General features: G+C 43.0%; 1 long non-coding RNA gene across 2 annotated transcripts in view; it reads left to right on the top strand.

Annotated features, from left to right (window-relative positions):
* Positions 1 to 5738: 5738 nt before the first annotated feature.
* Positions 5739 to 13382, top strand: part of LOC123621584 — a 41581-nt gene continuing 33937 nt past the window's right edge. For both annotated transcript variants that reach the window (XR_006729189.1, XR_006729188.1), the window contains exons 1-2: positions 5739 to 5972; positions 7051 to 7086. This is a non-coding gene — a long non-coding RNA (uncharacterized LOC123621584). The remainder of the gene's footprint in view (positions 5973 to 7050; positions 7087 to 13382) is intronic.

Below are 13382 nucleotides of genomic sequence, written 5' to 3'. Positions count from 1 at the left end.
CTTGTATACGGTAGCAGGACACTTGGGATAATTTGAATCAGTTAATGTTTGAAATACACACTGGGTTGAACAAAAGTTCACAAGAGTGCAACCTGGTCTTGGTCCATGAGTGCTCAGTGACTGAAATGCAGCAGGAGAGGAGCAGGACTGGGAAATAGTCAGTCTGATGTGCCCAGGTGCTAAAGGTAGCCTCGCTGCCCTGGCTTCAGGCTCAAGAGTGGCCAGTGACCCTAAGCTGGCACTGCCTCCATACAGAAACCTAAGTATATAAATTGACATTTAAATAATTTTTTCAAAATGATAAACTCATTTCCCAGGCCACCAAGAGAAATCTGCTCCTGGGAATTGCATTTCAGTGCGCCTGGGAGCAGAAAGGTGAGTTGCTTTTTCTTGCTGCCTTGCTGCCTTCCTTCCTCCCTCCCTCCTCCCTCCCTTCCACCACCCCTCCCTCCTTCCCTCGATCAATATTGGCGATCTCAGGGAAATCATGAAATCGTATTGGCTTCTTTGTGTATAATTTCATTGGGCTAGATTAAAGCAGATTTTTCATGTTGTTTTTCTAATGGCGGTTTGAGGTTTTACGTTTCAACCCAAAACCCATTTAAAAGGAAAATGAATGTGCTTGTTCAGTGAGCACCCCAGTTTTCACTGAATTAGGTTTGGATACTCTTTTTCTTTCTAAAAAGGAAAAATATTTATTTTCTACTTCAAGGTAATATTAAGAATAGCAATACTAAAATATTTTCAAATATGTTTTTAAATGTTTTTGACACTTCTTTCTCTATATTTCTTTAAGAAAATAAAAAGGAAGAGTTGCTTTTTAACTGCCCCTTGTTTAGTAGCCATATTCTAACCTTCAGAAGTTCTGCAACTCAGATTTTTTTAAAATTTGAAGTTACACCCCATTCTCTGCCCACCCCCACAGCATTTGATTTACAAATAGACTGTATAGAAATGTGGTATCATAAGTGCTAGTTCATGACTATTAGAATGTGGACAGTGTGCCAAGCATTGTATCAGTCTCAGCATATACACTTCTTAGCATAGCACATCTGCAGGTCCACTTTTCTTTAAGACCAGAAACTTAAATAGGTCCAAAAAAAAAAAAAAAGCATGACAATAAAATGCAGCTTTGACAGCAAACGAAGGCTATTGCAATGTAAAAGAAAAAATACTGAACTTGAGTTAGCAATTGCAGGAAAAGACTGAAAATATTTATTGTCAGAATTTTTCATAAGTGCTTATCACATTGAAATTGTTTTTAGGCAGAGAGTGAGAGGATTATTCAATTAAAACAGAGACTTTATAAATTATTCACGAAAAAATAAACAGACCACAAGTAAACCCAATCTGGATAAGGGGCCCAACAGCTTTGTTTTTACTAAACAACAGTAATCACAACCCAACTCTAGGGAAGAGGGGAGCTGCTTATTTCTGTCCCAGTGCTCAAAATCTCTCCAGGTTTTGTGTTGGGCAGAACACATTTGTGCTATGACTAGGTTTATCAGAGCAATACAAAAAGACATAATGGTGGGTTGATTTGGACTATTTTATTTTTGTCCTTCCCCAAACCATCTGGCGTGTGAGTGTAGGGGTATTGATCAGGATCTGTGAGCTGCAGACCCCATGCCAATCCATAGCGTTTCTGGCAATCAGCGTCGCCCATGAATTGCAGCTGTCTGTACAGCTCCCGAACAGAAATCTTCAAAAAAAGTCCCCCCCTTATCAAACACATCATCCGTTCGGGGGTAAGTCAATATCATTTCTTTGTCATTCCGCGAGCGAGGATTATGTGGGAGAAAGTTTTTGTTGTCTGTTGTAGCTGCTGCTGCGCCGGCCTTTTTTTTTTTTTTTAAAAGGAAGGAGAGCAATTTTCTAGCCATTGAATGGTAATGGTTTTCCAGAAGGCCTCAAGCGTTTGCATGAATCGGACAACAAATGGTGTTTCAATATTGTGGGGGAATTTTAAGAGGAGAAAGAAATTCTTATGTTGCTATACACAAATAATAGTAGTGATTATACGGGTTTATTTTTTTCACAAGAATTTTCTCCCCTTTCCTCGGAGTCCCTGGTGATGAAGACGCCGCAAATCTCTGTGATTACATGTGCGGGTGGACGGTGGGTGCTTGTGGCGGAAAAGGAGCCTTCGAAATTGTGGCTCTGTTTGATATCTCCATTAGCTTTAATTTTCTTCTGTCTGAAAGCTCGGGCTGATTGAGTACAGGGAGAAGAAAACTAAAAACCGGAAACCCAGCTCCACTAACTGCCATCGGCCTCTCAGCTCAGAAATTCGCCGACATTTGTCAGGTTCCCACTTAGATCTAGAAAAGTTTTTTGACAAAAAGTTTTCTGGGTGAAGAGGCTGAACGAGTCCTTTTTCCCCTCTCAGTTGATCTTGTTAAAATATCAAATGCCAGGTTAGCAGAGCTTGCAGGGACTGCCCCTAACTTTTTGGTTGACAAAATTTACTTTGCGTGGAGGTGGAGAGAGATATGGGGTTGTTAGTCTTGTTCTCACCCTCATCTGGCCTCTTAGGAAAAGGAAAAGGAAGCTCCAGGAGCCCTGCGAGCTGGGTTCTTGCAGAGCCCAAAGCCCAGCGCCTGCATTAGAAGGTGGGGAGCAAGGCTGTGGGAAGCAAACCCCACAATTTCCTCAGTACTCCGGACGCAGGGAGTGGTCAGGCTTGAGGGAGGGGTAAGGAACGGCGATCCCACCTCAAAGAGCGTTGGCACCTGCTCCAGGGGCCGTCGGTCTGAAGGGGCAGCCGCAGCCGGAATCCCAAGCGCCGCCAACTAAGCTGCTAGAGCGTCCACTTGCCTAGTTTTAAAGAACGCGAGGAACAAGGGCTGCCGACCTTGATCGCCCTCCTTTGCCCCCGTAGGTAGGGGACTGCTGGAGTTTTGTGTCCTCGGAGACCGCTTGCGTCTCTGACACATACATACACACACATACATTTCTTTGGGTCGCCCCCTCTCTGCCCTCTCAGGGTTCCCCGGCCCCCTCGCGTGAGGGGCTTGGGTGGGAGTGGGTGCCTGGGGCCTCTGATCCCGACAGGCGGTGGCGGTCCTCCGGACTGGGTGCTGGGACTGCGGTTCCTGCCAGGGCGCTTTCCTTTCCCCCGAATTTGGGGCCCACGGCGCTTTCGACAACTCCACCCATCCGTTTTGTCTTCGTGGCTGCTAACACTGGAAAAGCTAGTGGGGGAAACAATTTTCCTCTTTGGGGAAAATGTAATTTTAAAAAGGGATAGGGAAGTTGGGGATTCGAACCTGCGAATACTCCGGAGCTTTTTTTGGAGAGAAGGAGGAGGGAGCATGGCTCTTACAAGAACCGACATTTTTTCCCCTCAAAGATTCGTTGCATTTTAAATAAGCAATTTGCTAGTCTGAAAATGAAGAAAAATTTTTCGCCCGGTAGATTTTCAGTTCCCTTCTCACTATTTGTCCCCTGTCTCCCAAAGCATCATAGATAGCCTCGAGTTTTAAGTCGAGAGTATCTGTCTCAGATTTTCTCTTTCAAGGGGGGTTCCAAAAGTACAACTCAAGTGTGCTTAAAATAAAGTTTTCTTCTCCTCCAGTTGTCACCCCACAAAAGAAAAACTGGCGTGATGTCGCTTTTGTTCAGGTCAAGTTGTGCGTGAAATCTTTTTGTTGTCCTTTCCAAAAGACGGCAAAAGTTGCAGTTGATTGTAAAAAGGACAAATTTAACTCCCTGAAAGTGGAGCTGTTTTCAAGTTGCCCCGAAACACTAAGCACGGGCTTACTTTTTATTTATTACTCTCTTAAAAATATAATTTATTTTCTCTGGAAATCATAATTTTTGACTGAGGATTCAATATTGTTTAGACGTTACTACAAATACCTACTACATCCCCTCCCAATGAAAAAAAGGACAGTTTAAAAATCTTTGCGTTTAATTTCAGTTGTCTAGGTACTATGCAAAACAATTTAATACGGAGTATTAAAACATAGTTGTCCAGATTTTAAACTTGAGAGATATTATTTCCGATTACAAAGGAAATATTTCTATTTGAAAGCTACAAAGCCAACGGGGGTCGGGTTTAAAATATTTATGCCAATTAGATTTTTTTTTAAAAACGCGTATGATACCTTTTTTAGATTCCTCGAGTATCAGCTCCCCCTAAAATTAAAGAACCAAGTGAATCTGAGCTGATCTTTCAGGATAACACGATCAAAAGTAACAGAGCACATTCAGATTATTTTAGGAGCATTTTATTTTTTGGAAAATCGCTTCGATGTCACTATAGGGATTTTGAATTGTTGTGTTTGCCAACGTGTACGAGGGAGCCACTCGGGCGGACCGCGGGGTTTGGAGGCTGCCGCTTCGTAGCCGTGGGGGCCGTGGTCACTGCCCGAGCGGGACTCATCCCCGCGGCCCGCGCGAACCAGTGCCCCAGCGGGGCGCAGTTGGTTTGGCGGCCCCTGAAGAACCCGAGCTCGGAGGGCGACCTGCTGCCCAGGTTGGGAGAGCGACACCGAGGGCCGTGGGCGACCTGTTGGCCTCGAGGCGTTGTGTCTGCGCGGTCCGGCGCGGCGCGAGGCCTGCGGGGCGGGCGGGGTCGGCGTCGAGGCCGCGGCGCAGAAGGCTGCGGGCCGCTCCCCTCTCCGGCTCCCCCGAACCCGGAGGCCCCGGGGCCCGCGCCGAGCCGCTTCCCGGGGAGGGGGTGCGGCCCCTTGTCTCCGGAGGCGGAGGGAGCTGGCCAGGATTGATGTCTAAATCAATGCGGTTTCTAGGCTTTTCTCTCTGCTCTTCTCCATCTTCCTCAAAGGCAAATCGCCTCCGAGGGTGGGGTTCTTCTCCCTTCGCAAAGTGTGCGAGAGGAGGGCGAACCGCGGCCCCACGCGAGGCTCCCGGGCGCGGGAGGGCGGGATCGGGCTCTGCACTGGCACGGAGGGCCGTGCTGGCCGGGAGCGGACGCCCTGCCCGGCCCCCCTGCCTGCCCGGCCGACTCCCCGCACCTGGCTGCCGGCCGCACGCCCCCGCGGTGGGGAACCGCGCCAGGTCCAGGCCGCTCTCCCAGCCTGGGCGCAGGGCGAGGCCGGTCCCCTCTCCGCCTTCCCCGCTCCCCGCTGGCCCCCAATTTGGTGGAATCTGAGAGGGGGGACCTTAGTCTCCGACACCAGGCAGGCCTGGCTGCCTCTGATTTAATTATTCACTGATGAATTAGACAGCTGCAATTGTCGTGAAAAATCAGCGGCCACTATTGATTCCGGGGCGGAGTGGGGGCTGGGAGGCCGCGGGCGCCGGGAAGGGAGGGGAGTCGGCCCCGGCCCTCGGGTGCCCTCGGCCGGGCGCGGGGCAGGCTCCGTTCGCCGAGGCCCGGGCGCCTCTTCCACTAGGCCCGGCGGGCCGGCCTTGGAACCGGGGTGGGAGCTCGTGGGGCCGCGGGCCGAGCTTCCGCCTCGGGCCTGCTCTGCCGCGCAGGGCCGGAGACGGAGGGGTACCGAAGACGGAACGCGGGAGGGTGGGGAGACGCTCCCTCGAGGCCTGCCGGGGAAGGGGCGGCCCCCGGAGCGCCCCCGGCCCGGCGCAGGCGGAAGGGCGGGCTGCGGGCGCTTCCGGTCCCCGCTGAACCGGGCGCTTGGCCTGGGGAGGCCGCCGCCGCGCTCCAGGCCAGGCGGGCGAAGGTCAGCGGCTCGTGGGGCCGCGCTCCCCGCCGCCACGCGGACGCCCGGCCGGGCCCGGCTCCCCGCGCTCCTCGTGGGCAGGGTGTGCCCGAGTCGCCGATCGCGCGAGGTCCCGCCCGAGCAACAAGTCCTGGGGTGGGGAGAGCCCCGAGGGCGGCGGGCGGCCGCGACCCCTCCTCAGCCCCAGCCCCGAGTCGGGAAGGTTGGTTCTGGGGAGGAGCCTCCGCGTGTCCTCAGAACAAGGCGATGGCCCAGTCGTGAGGCGAATCCGTGCTAAAGAAGCCACTTCAGTTAATGCCTCACCATTGACACAAAAAAGAGGAAGTAAGTGATGTATTCAGACAGCATACCGAAACCTCCTTTTTTTTTCTTTTTTCTTTTTTAGTATCTATATGAGAAAAGCATTGCGTAGTCTTTGGGTATCATTTTGTGTCCTCTTCGTGGGTCGTCTTAAAGCCATACGGCTTTTCATTACAATTTGAAAATTTTATACTAATAATACATTTTAAAGGAATCACAAATTATACAGGAAATACATAGACTGTGTGGAGCAAAAACGTCAAACGTTTAAACACTTAATCGTCAGTGCTTCGTATTTTCTTTCTTTTTAAAACTACTCTTAAGTACGTACTATCTTCTTTTGTTGGTGAAATGTGTTCTTCAGACTTTTCCTGGAAAGAGTTGTGCACTGGCTCCTTGAAGATCAGATATAGAGAGTCATAAAGGGACCTTAGCTCTACTGCCTCGCCTGCTACATAATCCATGGGGCTAAGTATATATAGGTACTGAGCACAAAATGTCCTTACCTCTCTTGCTTACTGAGATGGTGTAATGGATTTTGTGACGATTTTCCAACTGTCAGACTGGGGAAAGTTGTCTATGTTCACATAAACCAAATAAGACGTGCTATGTCAAATTACCTTATCAATATAAATTGGTAACGAGATCATGGAATTCTTAGGGCAATTCTGAAACATCAAGTTTTGAAACACCATTTGTAATTATAAATGTAAAAAGTTCATAAAATTTCCCATTTAATTTTTGAATTATGGTTGACTTCAATTTCTAGTAAAGTAGAGGTAGAGTAGATGGAGGGAATTTTTAAGAATTCACAAACCGCATAACCCCCACCCCCTTGGTTAGATAGAGCCATATGATTAAAGCAAAGATTTTTATATTTTGAAAGGGCATAATTTTTGCCTTTGCAGATGCTGTTCCCTCAGTGCATGAACCATTTCCACCTTCAGTGCACCTGGTGAATGCCAGCTACTATCTGAAGTTTCAGTTCTCCTTTCTAGACCTCTTCAGTGTACATCACATTTCCTTTGAAGAATTTTTAACTTTCATGCCCCATACTTGCCAGCTCTTACTCACTATCTCATATTCTAAATTTCTTTTTTAGGGTTTCCATATTACTCAAATGAAGCCATTCGTAGTGGTGAGTACAACAGTGAGATCTCATAGCATATTTTGGAAAAATAATGTTTAAGCCTAGTTTAGATTTAATTTTTTTTTTTACTTGACTCTTGCATCAAGAAAGACTTGCCTTTGTTAAGTATTGTAACTTAACTGGAACATAAATGAGTCAGTAACCAGGTGCAATGATTAGGATATGGGGGAGTGGTTGAAAATTGTAAACTTACGCAAAAAATTATGATGACAGTCAATTCATTAATTTATGTTTTCATTTAAGAAATGTTTGAGTGCCTACTATGTGCATATTAGAGATTTTGGTTGCAAGCTGCCTTAGACTAACCTAAGTGGAAAAGAATGTCTGTGGAAGAAACTAGCTCACAGAAGTGATAAGAAGGCAGGAAAGTTAAGTAGGAACTAAGGGAGAGTAGGAGCAGGAACAGAACTAAAGTCACACCATGCAATAGACTGATTAGGAAGCTTTTGCTAACACTGTTGTCTCTATTGCTGTTGCCAATTGTAACTTCATGCTACACCTATGTTTCTGAGTCACCTCTATAAGAGCCAATTGAGGGGTGACCTCTCCCAGGAAATATACTAGGTTTCTAACCACCAGGGAGTGAGAAAGGGGGTGCTGCATTCTACCTCTACAGCACACTTTAAGGACTAACCTCAAAATCGGAAAGGTATTTGAATAGTGGGCAGTAAAAAACCAAACCAAACCAAATGAAACAAAATAAGAAGCACACCCAAATTTATCACCACTTAAGTGCTGGCAATAGAACAGAGAATGAGTTAGCTATGGTCCCTGTTCTCATGGATCTTGCGTTTTAGTGAGGTGATGATGATGTGTTCACTTTTTTGTATACAGAGAAAAAAATAACAAACAACAAAGACAATAATAAAACAACAACTTCAGAACCTATCTCAAAGCAATGGACTAAGTTCCCTGGTTTTTAAATTTTTTTTTTCCTTGTTCTTTTTTGGTGTGGGTGGATGTTGGTCATGGGAGTTAGAAATGACTAGGAGTTGCTGTGTCTAGCTAGTCCATCACCCTATGTATCAAGGTCAAGGGCATAGTAGAAACAAGTTCTGGGTCTAGAGGCAGGGATATTCATTCTAGCCTCAGTCCTATCATTGTATAGCTGTGTGGTAAAGAGCCTCTGTTTCCTTCTGTAGATAGATGTTTTAAAGGTCTCTTCCATGCTTAAAGTCTGATTTGATATGGACCCCCTTTTATCAAATTGGGGTCTTTATGATGATTGGGTTAACTTCCTTTGGGCTCTTTAGATATCCTAAATCTGAATCCAAGTAGTTTTGGGGCTTATATCCTTAAAAAGCTATTTCTGATGGAATAAATTTATAAAGATTGACTTCATATTACAAAGCACTTTCAGAATTCTCTTTTTCAAAAATGAATTTTATTTCTAATTCCAAATGATCTACTTTGATAAATGGGCTTGTTGCTTTCAAGTTTGAATTATGTTCTGAGTTTTTGGCTCCTGTCTGTCATTAATTTTCAGATCAAGAAAGGCAGAAGGAACAGAGGACAGAGAATGAGAGAAAAACAAAAACTTATCATGATTTAAAGTGATTGCTGAGACCATAATTGCTTTAGAGTTATGTCACTTCTTGGAGTTTTCTATAGATTTTTAAGTGGGTATTTCTTTTGAAGAGGATTTTAAGTTCTATGTGAAAAAATATTTGATGGGGCCAAATCCATATTTAAACCCTTTTTCTTCAGAGTGGTACTATAGTGATATTTACTATATCATCAAAGTATCTGACTGGGAAAGATGTGAGGACAATTTCAAGGGTCATGTTTAACATTGGGTTTGTTACACAATATAAGCAAACAGCAGCAACCCTAGATATTTTGGGTTCTTGGTGTTCTGAAAAAAATTGGGTGTCAATAAAATGAACACATTTTAAACCAAAGTTACCCCTAGGCTCAATCAGGAAGAAATAGAATTCCTGAGTAGACCAATATCAAGTACTGAAATTGAAGGTGCATTAAAAAACCTTCCTAAAAAGAATAATCCTGGATCAGATGGTTTCATACCCAAATTTTACCAGACCTACAAAGAAGAACTGGTACCTATCCTGCAGAAATTATTCCACAACATCGAGAAGGATGGAATCCTCCCCAACACATTTTATGAAGCCAGCATCATCCTGATACCAAAACCCGGGAAGGACACAACAAAAAAAGAAAATTGCAGACCAATACCCCTTATGAATATAGATGCAAAAATTCTCAACAAAATCCTAGCAAAGCGAATTGAGGTGCTTTTCAAAAAATAATCCATCATGACCAAGTGGGCTTTATCCCAGAGGTGCTGGGATGGTTCAACATACGCAAATCTATAAATGTAATTCACCACATAAAGAGAAGCAAAACAAAGACCATATGATCCTCTCAATAGATGCAGAAAAAGCATTCAATGAAATTCAGCACTGTTTCATGATAAGAATGCTTAACAAAATAAGCATAGATGGGACTTACCTAAATATGATAAAAGCCGTATATGACAAACCCACAGCCAACATCATACTGAACAGGAAAAAATTGAAAGCATTCCACTTAGAACAGGAACCAGACAAGGTTGCCCTCTATCATTGCTTCTACTCTACTTAGTGCTGGAAGTCCTAGCCAGAGCAATCAGACAAGAGAAGGAAATCAAGGGCATTCAAATGGGGGTGGAAGAGGCCGAACTATTGCTCTTTGCTGACAATATGATCTTACATCTAGCAAACCCCAAAGATTCTGCCAAAGGACTACTGGAATGATAAACAAATTCAACAAAGTCTCACATTACAAAATCAGTGTACACAAATCAGTAGCATTCCTGTATGCCAACAACAGTCAAACTGAGAACCAAATCAAAGACTCAATACCCTTCACAATAGCAACAAAGAAAATAAAATGCCTAGGAATATATTTAACTAAGGAGGTAAAAGACCTCTACAGGGAGATCTATGAAATAGCAGAGGACATAAACAGGTGGAAAACCATACCATGCTCATGGGTCAGCAGAATCAACATTGTTAAAATTGTTAAAATGTCTGTACTACCCAAAGTGATCTACAGATTCAATGCAATCCCTATTAAAATACCAACATCATTTTTCACAGGTCTAGAAAAAATAATTCTATGCTTTGTATGGAACCAGGGAAGACCCTGTATAGCAAAAGCAATCTTAAGCAAAAAGAACAAATTGGGAGGCATCAATTTACCAGACTTCAAGCTATACTACAAGGCTATAGGAACTAAAACAGCATGGTACTGGCACAAGAACAGGGACATAGACCAATGGAACAGAACTGAGAACCCAGATATAAAATCATCCTCATATAGCCATCTAATCTTTGACAAAACAGACAAAAACATACACTGGGGAAAAGAATACTTATTCAATAAATGGTGCTGGGAAAATTGGGTAGCCACATGTAGAAGACTGAAACAGGGTCCGCACCTTTCACCTCTCACAAAAATCATCTCACAGTGGATAATAGACTTAAGGCATGAAACCAGAAGAATTCTAGAAGAAAATGTTGGAAAAAACTCTTATGGACATTGGCCTAGGCAAAGAATTTATGAAGAAGACCCCAGAGGCAATCACAGTAACAAAAATAAATAAATAAATGGGAACTGATTAAATCAAAAAGCTTCTGTACAGCCAAGGAAACTGTCACAAGAGCAAACAGACAACCTACAGAATGGGAGAAAATATTTGCATGCTACACATCTGATAAAGGGCTGATAACTAGATCTATATAGAACGTGGGAAAATCAGCAAGAAAAGATCAAACAACCCTATCAAAAAGTGGGCAAAGGACATGAACAGAAATTTTTCAAAAACAAATAGACTAATGGCCAAGAAACATGAAAAAAAGCTCAACATCTCTAATCATCAGGGAAATGCAAATCAAAACCACAATGAGACATCGCTATCTCCAGTGAGAATGGCCTTTATCAAAAAGTCCCAAAACAATAAATGTTGGCGTGGATGCAGAGAGATAGGAACACTCATACACTTCTGGTGGGACTGCAAACTAGTACAACCTCTGTGGAAAGTAATATGGAGATACCTCAAAGAGCTACAAGTAGAATTACCATTTGATCCAGCAATCCCATTACTGGGCACCTACCCAAAGGAAAAAAAAGACATTCTATAAAAAAGACATGTGCACTCAAATGTTTATAGCAGCACAATTCACAATTGCAAAGATGTGGAAACAACCCAAGTGTCCATCAATACATGAGTGGATTAATAAAATGTGGCATATGTATACCATGGAGTTCTACTCAGCCACAAAAAATAATGGTGATCTAGCACCTCTTGTATTATCCTGAATAGAGCTGGAGCCCATTATACTAAGTGAAGTATCACAAGAATGGAAAAACAAGCACCATATATACTCACCATCAAATTGGTATTAACTGATAAACATGTGCACATATAGTAGTAACATTCATTGGGTGTCAGGCAGATGGGAGGGGGAGGAGGGGATCAGTATATACATACCTAATGGGTGCAGTGTGCACCATCTGGGGGATGGACACACTTGAAGCTCTGACTTAGGCGGGGCAAAGGCAATATATGTAACCTAAACATTTGTACCCCTGTAATATGCTGAAATAAAAAAATAACAAAACAAAACAACAAAATAAACCAAAGTTACTTGCCTTGAAGTGAGCCCTCTATATGATCAATTTTAAAAGTAAATAATCCCTTAAACTGCCAAACAACAATTTACAAATATATATTTATTTAAAGTATTGATTTGTGCATGTTGGGGTTGCTTACAGTGGTGAGTGTTTGGGGTGGGGTGAGTAGAGTGAAGTGGGCAGTGGAGGAGATACATTTTATAGGAGTTTATTGATCCTTAATAGGGTAAGATTTTTCCTTGGTTTATCCTCCCCTTCTCTATGTTACTTTAAACACTACTCATCCATTAACACTGCATTTGAGATCCATAATAGGAAATGGATTTTATGTTGTGGTCCTAATATATATATTTGAACATTTCAGGAAGGACAGACTCTTTTTTTCTAATTTATTTTTTAAATTGACAAATAAAAAATGTATTTATGGTATATGACATGATGTTTTGAAATTTGTATTTGAAATTTATATTGTGGAATGGCTGAATTGAGCTAATTCACATATGTGTTACCTCATATCTTTATTTTTTTGTGGCAAGAACATTTAAACCATGTCACAGAAGGAATTTGCTCTATGAACCAAATTTATACTATTTAATGGTAGAATAAGTTGCTCTGCCATTTCCATATTTATTTTATAAAGAGGTCAGTGGCAAAAATTATCAGTGTTAAGGGTCTCCTCCCAAAGCATATTTGATATTACTTAAGGCTGGCTCTAGGTGACAATATCACACTTTTTCTGACCTAGATGGAGGATTTAGTAGCATCAATTAATTAATGGATTTCATTATATAAATCCTTTCTATAACTATTACTCATTCTGTAGACATTTATGGAACACCTACTCCAGGCTGGCCTTAATCGAGGCAACATTGTTACAAAGATGAATGAGACTAAAGTATTCACACATTCATTTGATCCTCAAAACAACATGTAAGATAAGCAGGGCAGATGTTATTGTTCCCATCTTAAAGATGTAAAACTGAATCTCAGGGAATTTAAGTGACTTGTTAACATCCACACGTTCAGTAAGTGGTAGAACAGGACTTGAATCAAGGCTTTAATTCATAGTCTAGTTATATTTCCAACATATTAACATCTTTTGAGAACCTTTTGTTTGCTGTAGAAAATGTTTCATTTTCTCCTCACCCAACCCTCCTCATAGACATTTACTTTTAGTTGGCTGCTCAGAATTTATTTCCACTTTTTTGCTTAGAGAATGAACTGCGAAATGAGTTTTGATGGGAGAGAGGACTCTGTTTTTTACTATGAAACCCCAAAAGCCCAAACCCTCCTTTTTACCATCCTTTGGTAGCTGTGACTCAGAAACATTACTTAGCTCCACCGGTAAGGTAAGCCTCTTTGAAGGCAGAAGCCAAAGAAACCAAAGTGTGGAGACAGCCGAGAGCTCGTGCTGGCAAGGTGGTGCATTCTGTCATCAGCCGTGCTGGTTCTTTGGCTGTGTTTCCTTGTGCCTAAACTGTATTGATTTCACATGGTTTTCTGAACTTGGTTCTCCTCCTTTCAGTCTATTCTGTGAACCATCTGCTTTTTCTTCCCACTAATTTTTTTTTTGTCTGTGATAAAGCCTGAGTTGGTTTCCATTGTTTCCCACAAAGAACTTTGCCAAGGAAAGTTCCATTTTTATAGAT

This window comes from Lemur catta, chromosome 16 (assembly GCF_020740605.2).
Source record: "Lemur catta isolate mLemCat1 chromosome 16, mLemCat1.pri, whole genome shotgun sequence".
In the NCBI taxonomy this organism is placed as follows: domain Eukaryota; kingdom Metazoa; phylum Chordata; class Mammalia; order Primates; family Lemuridae; genus Lemur; species Lemur catta.
This window is presented reverse-complemented; position numbering and strand designations above follow the sequence as displayed.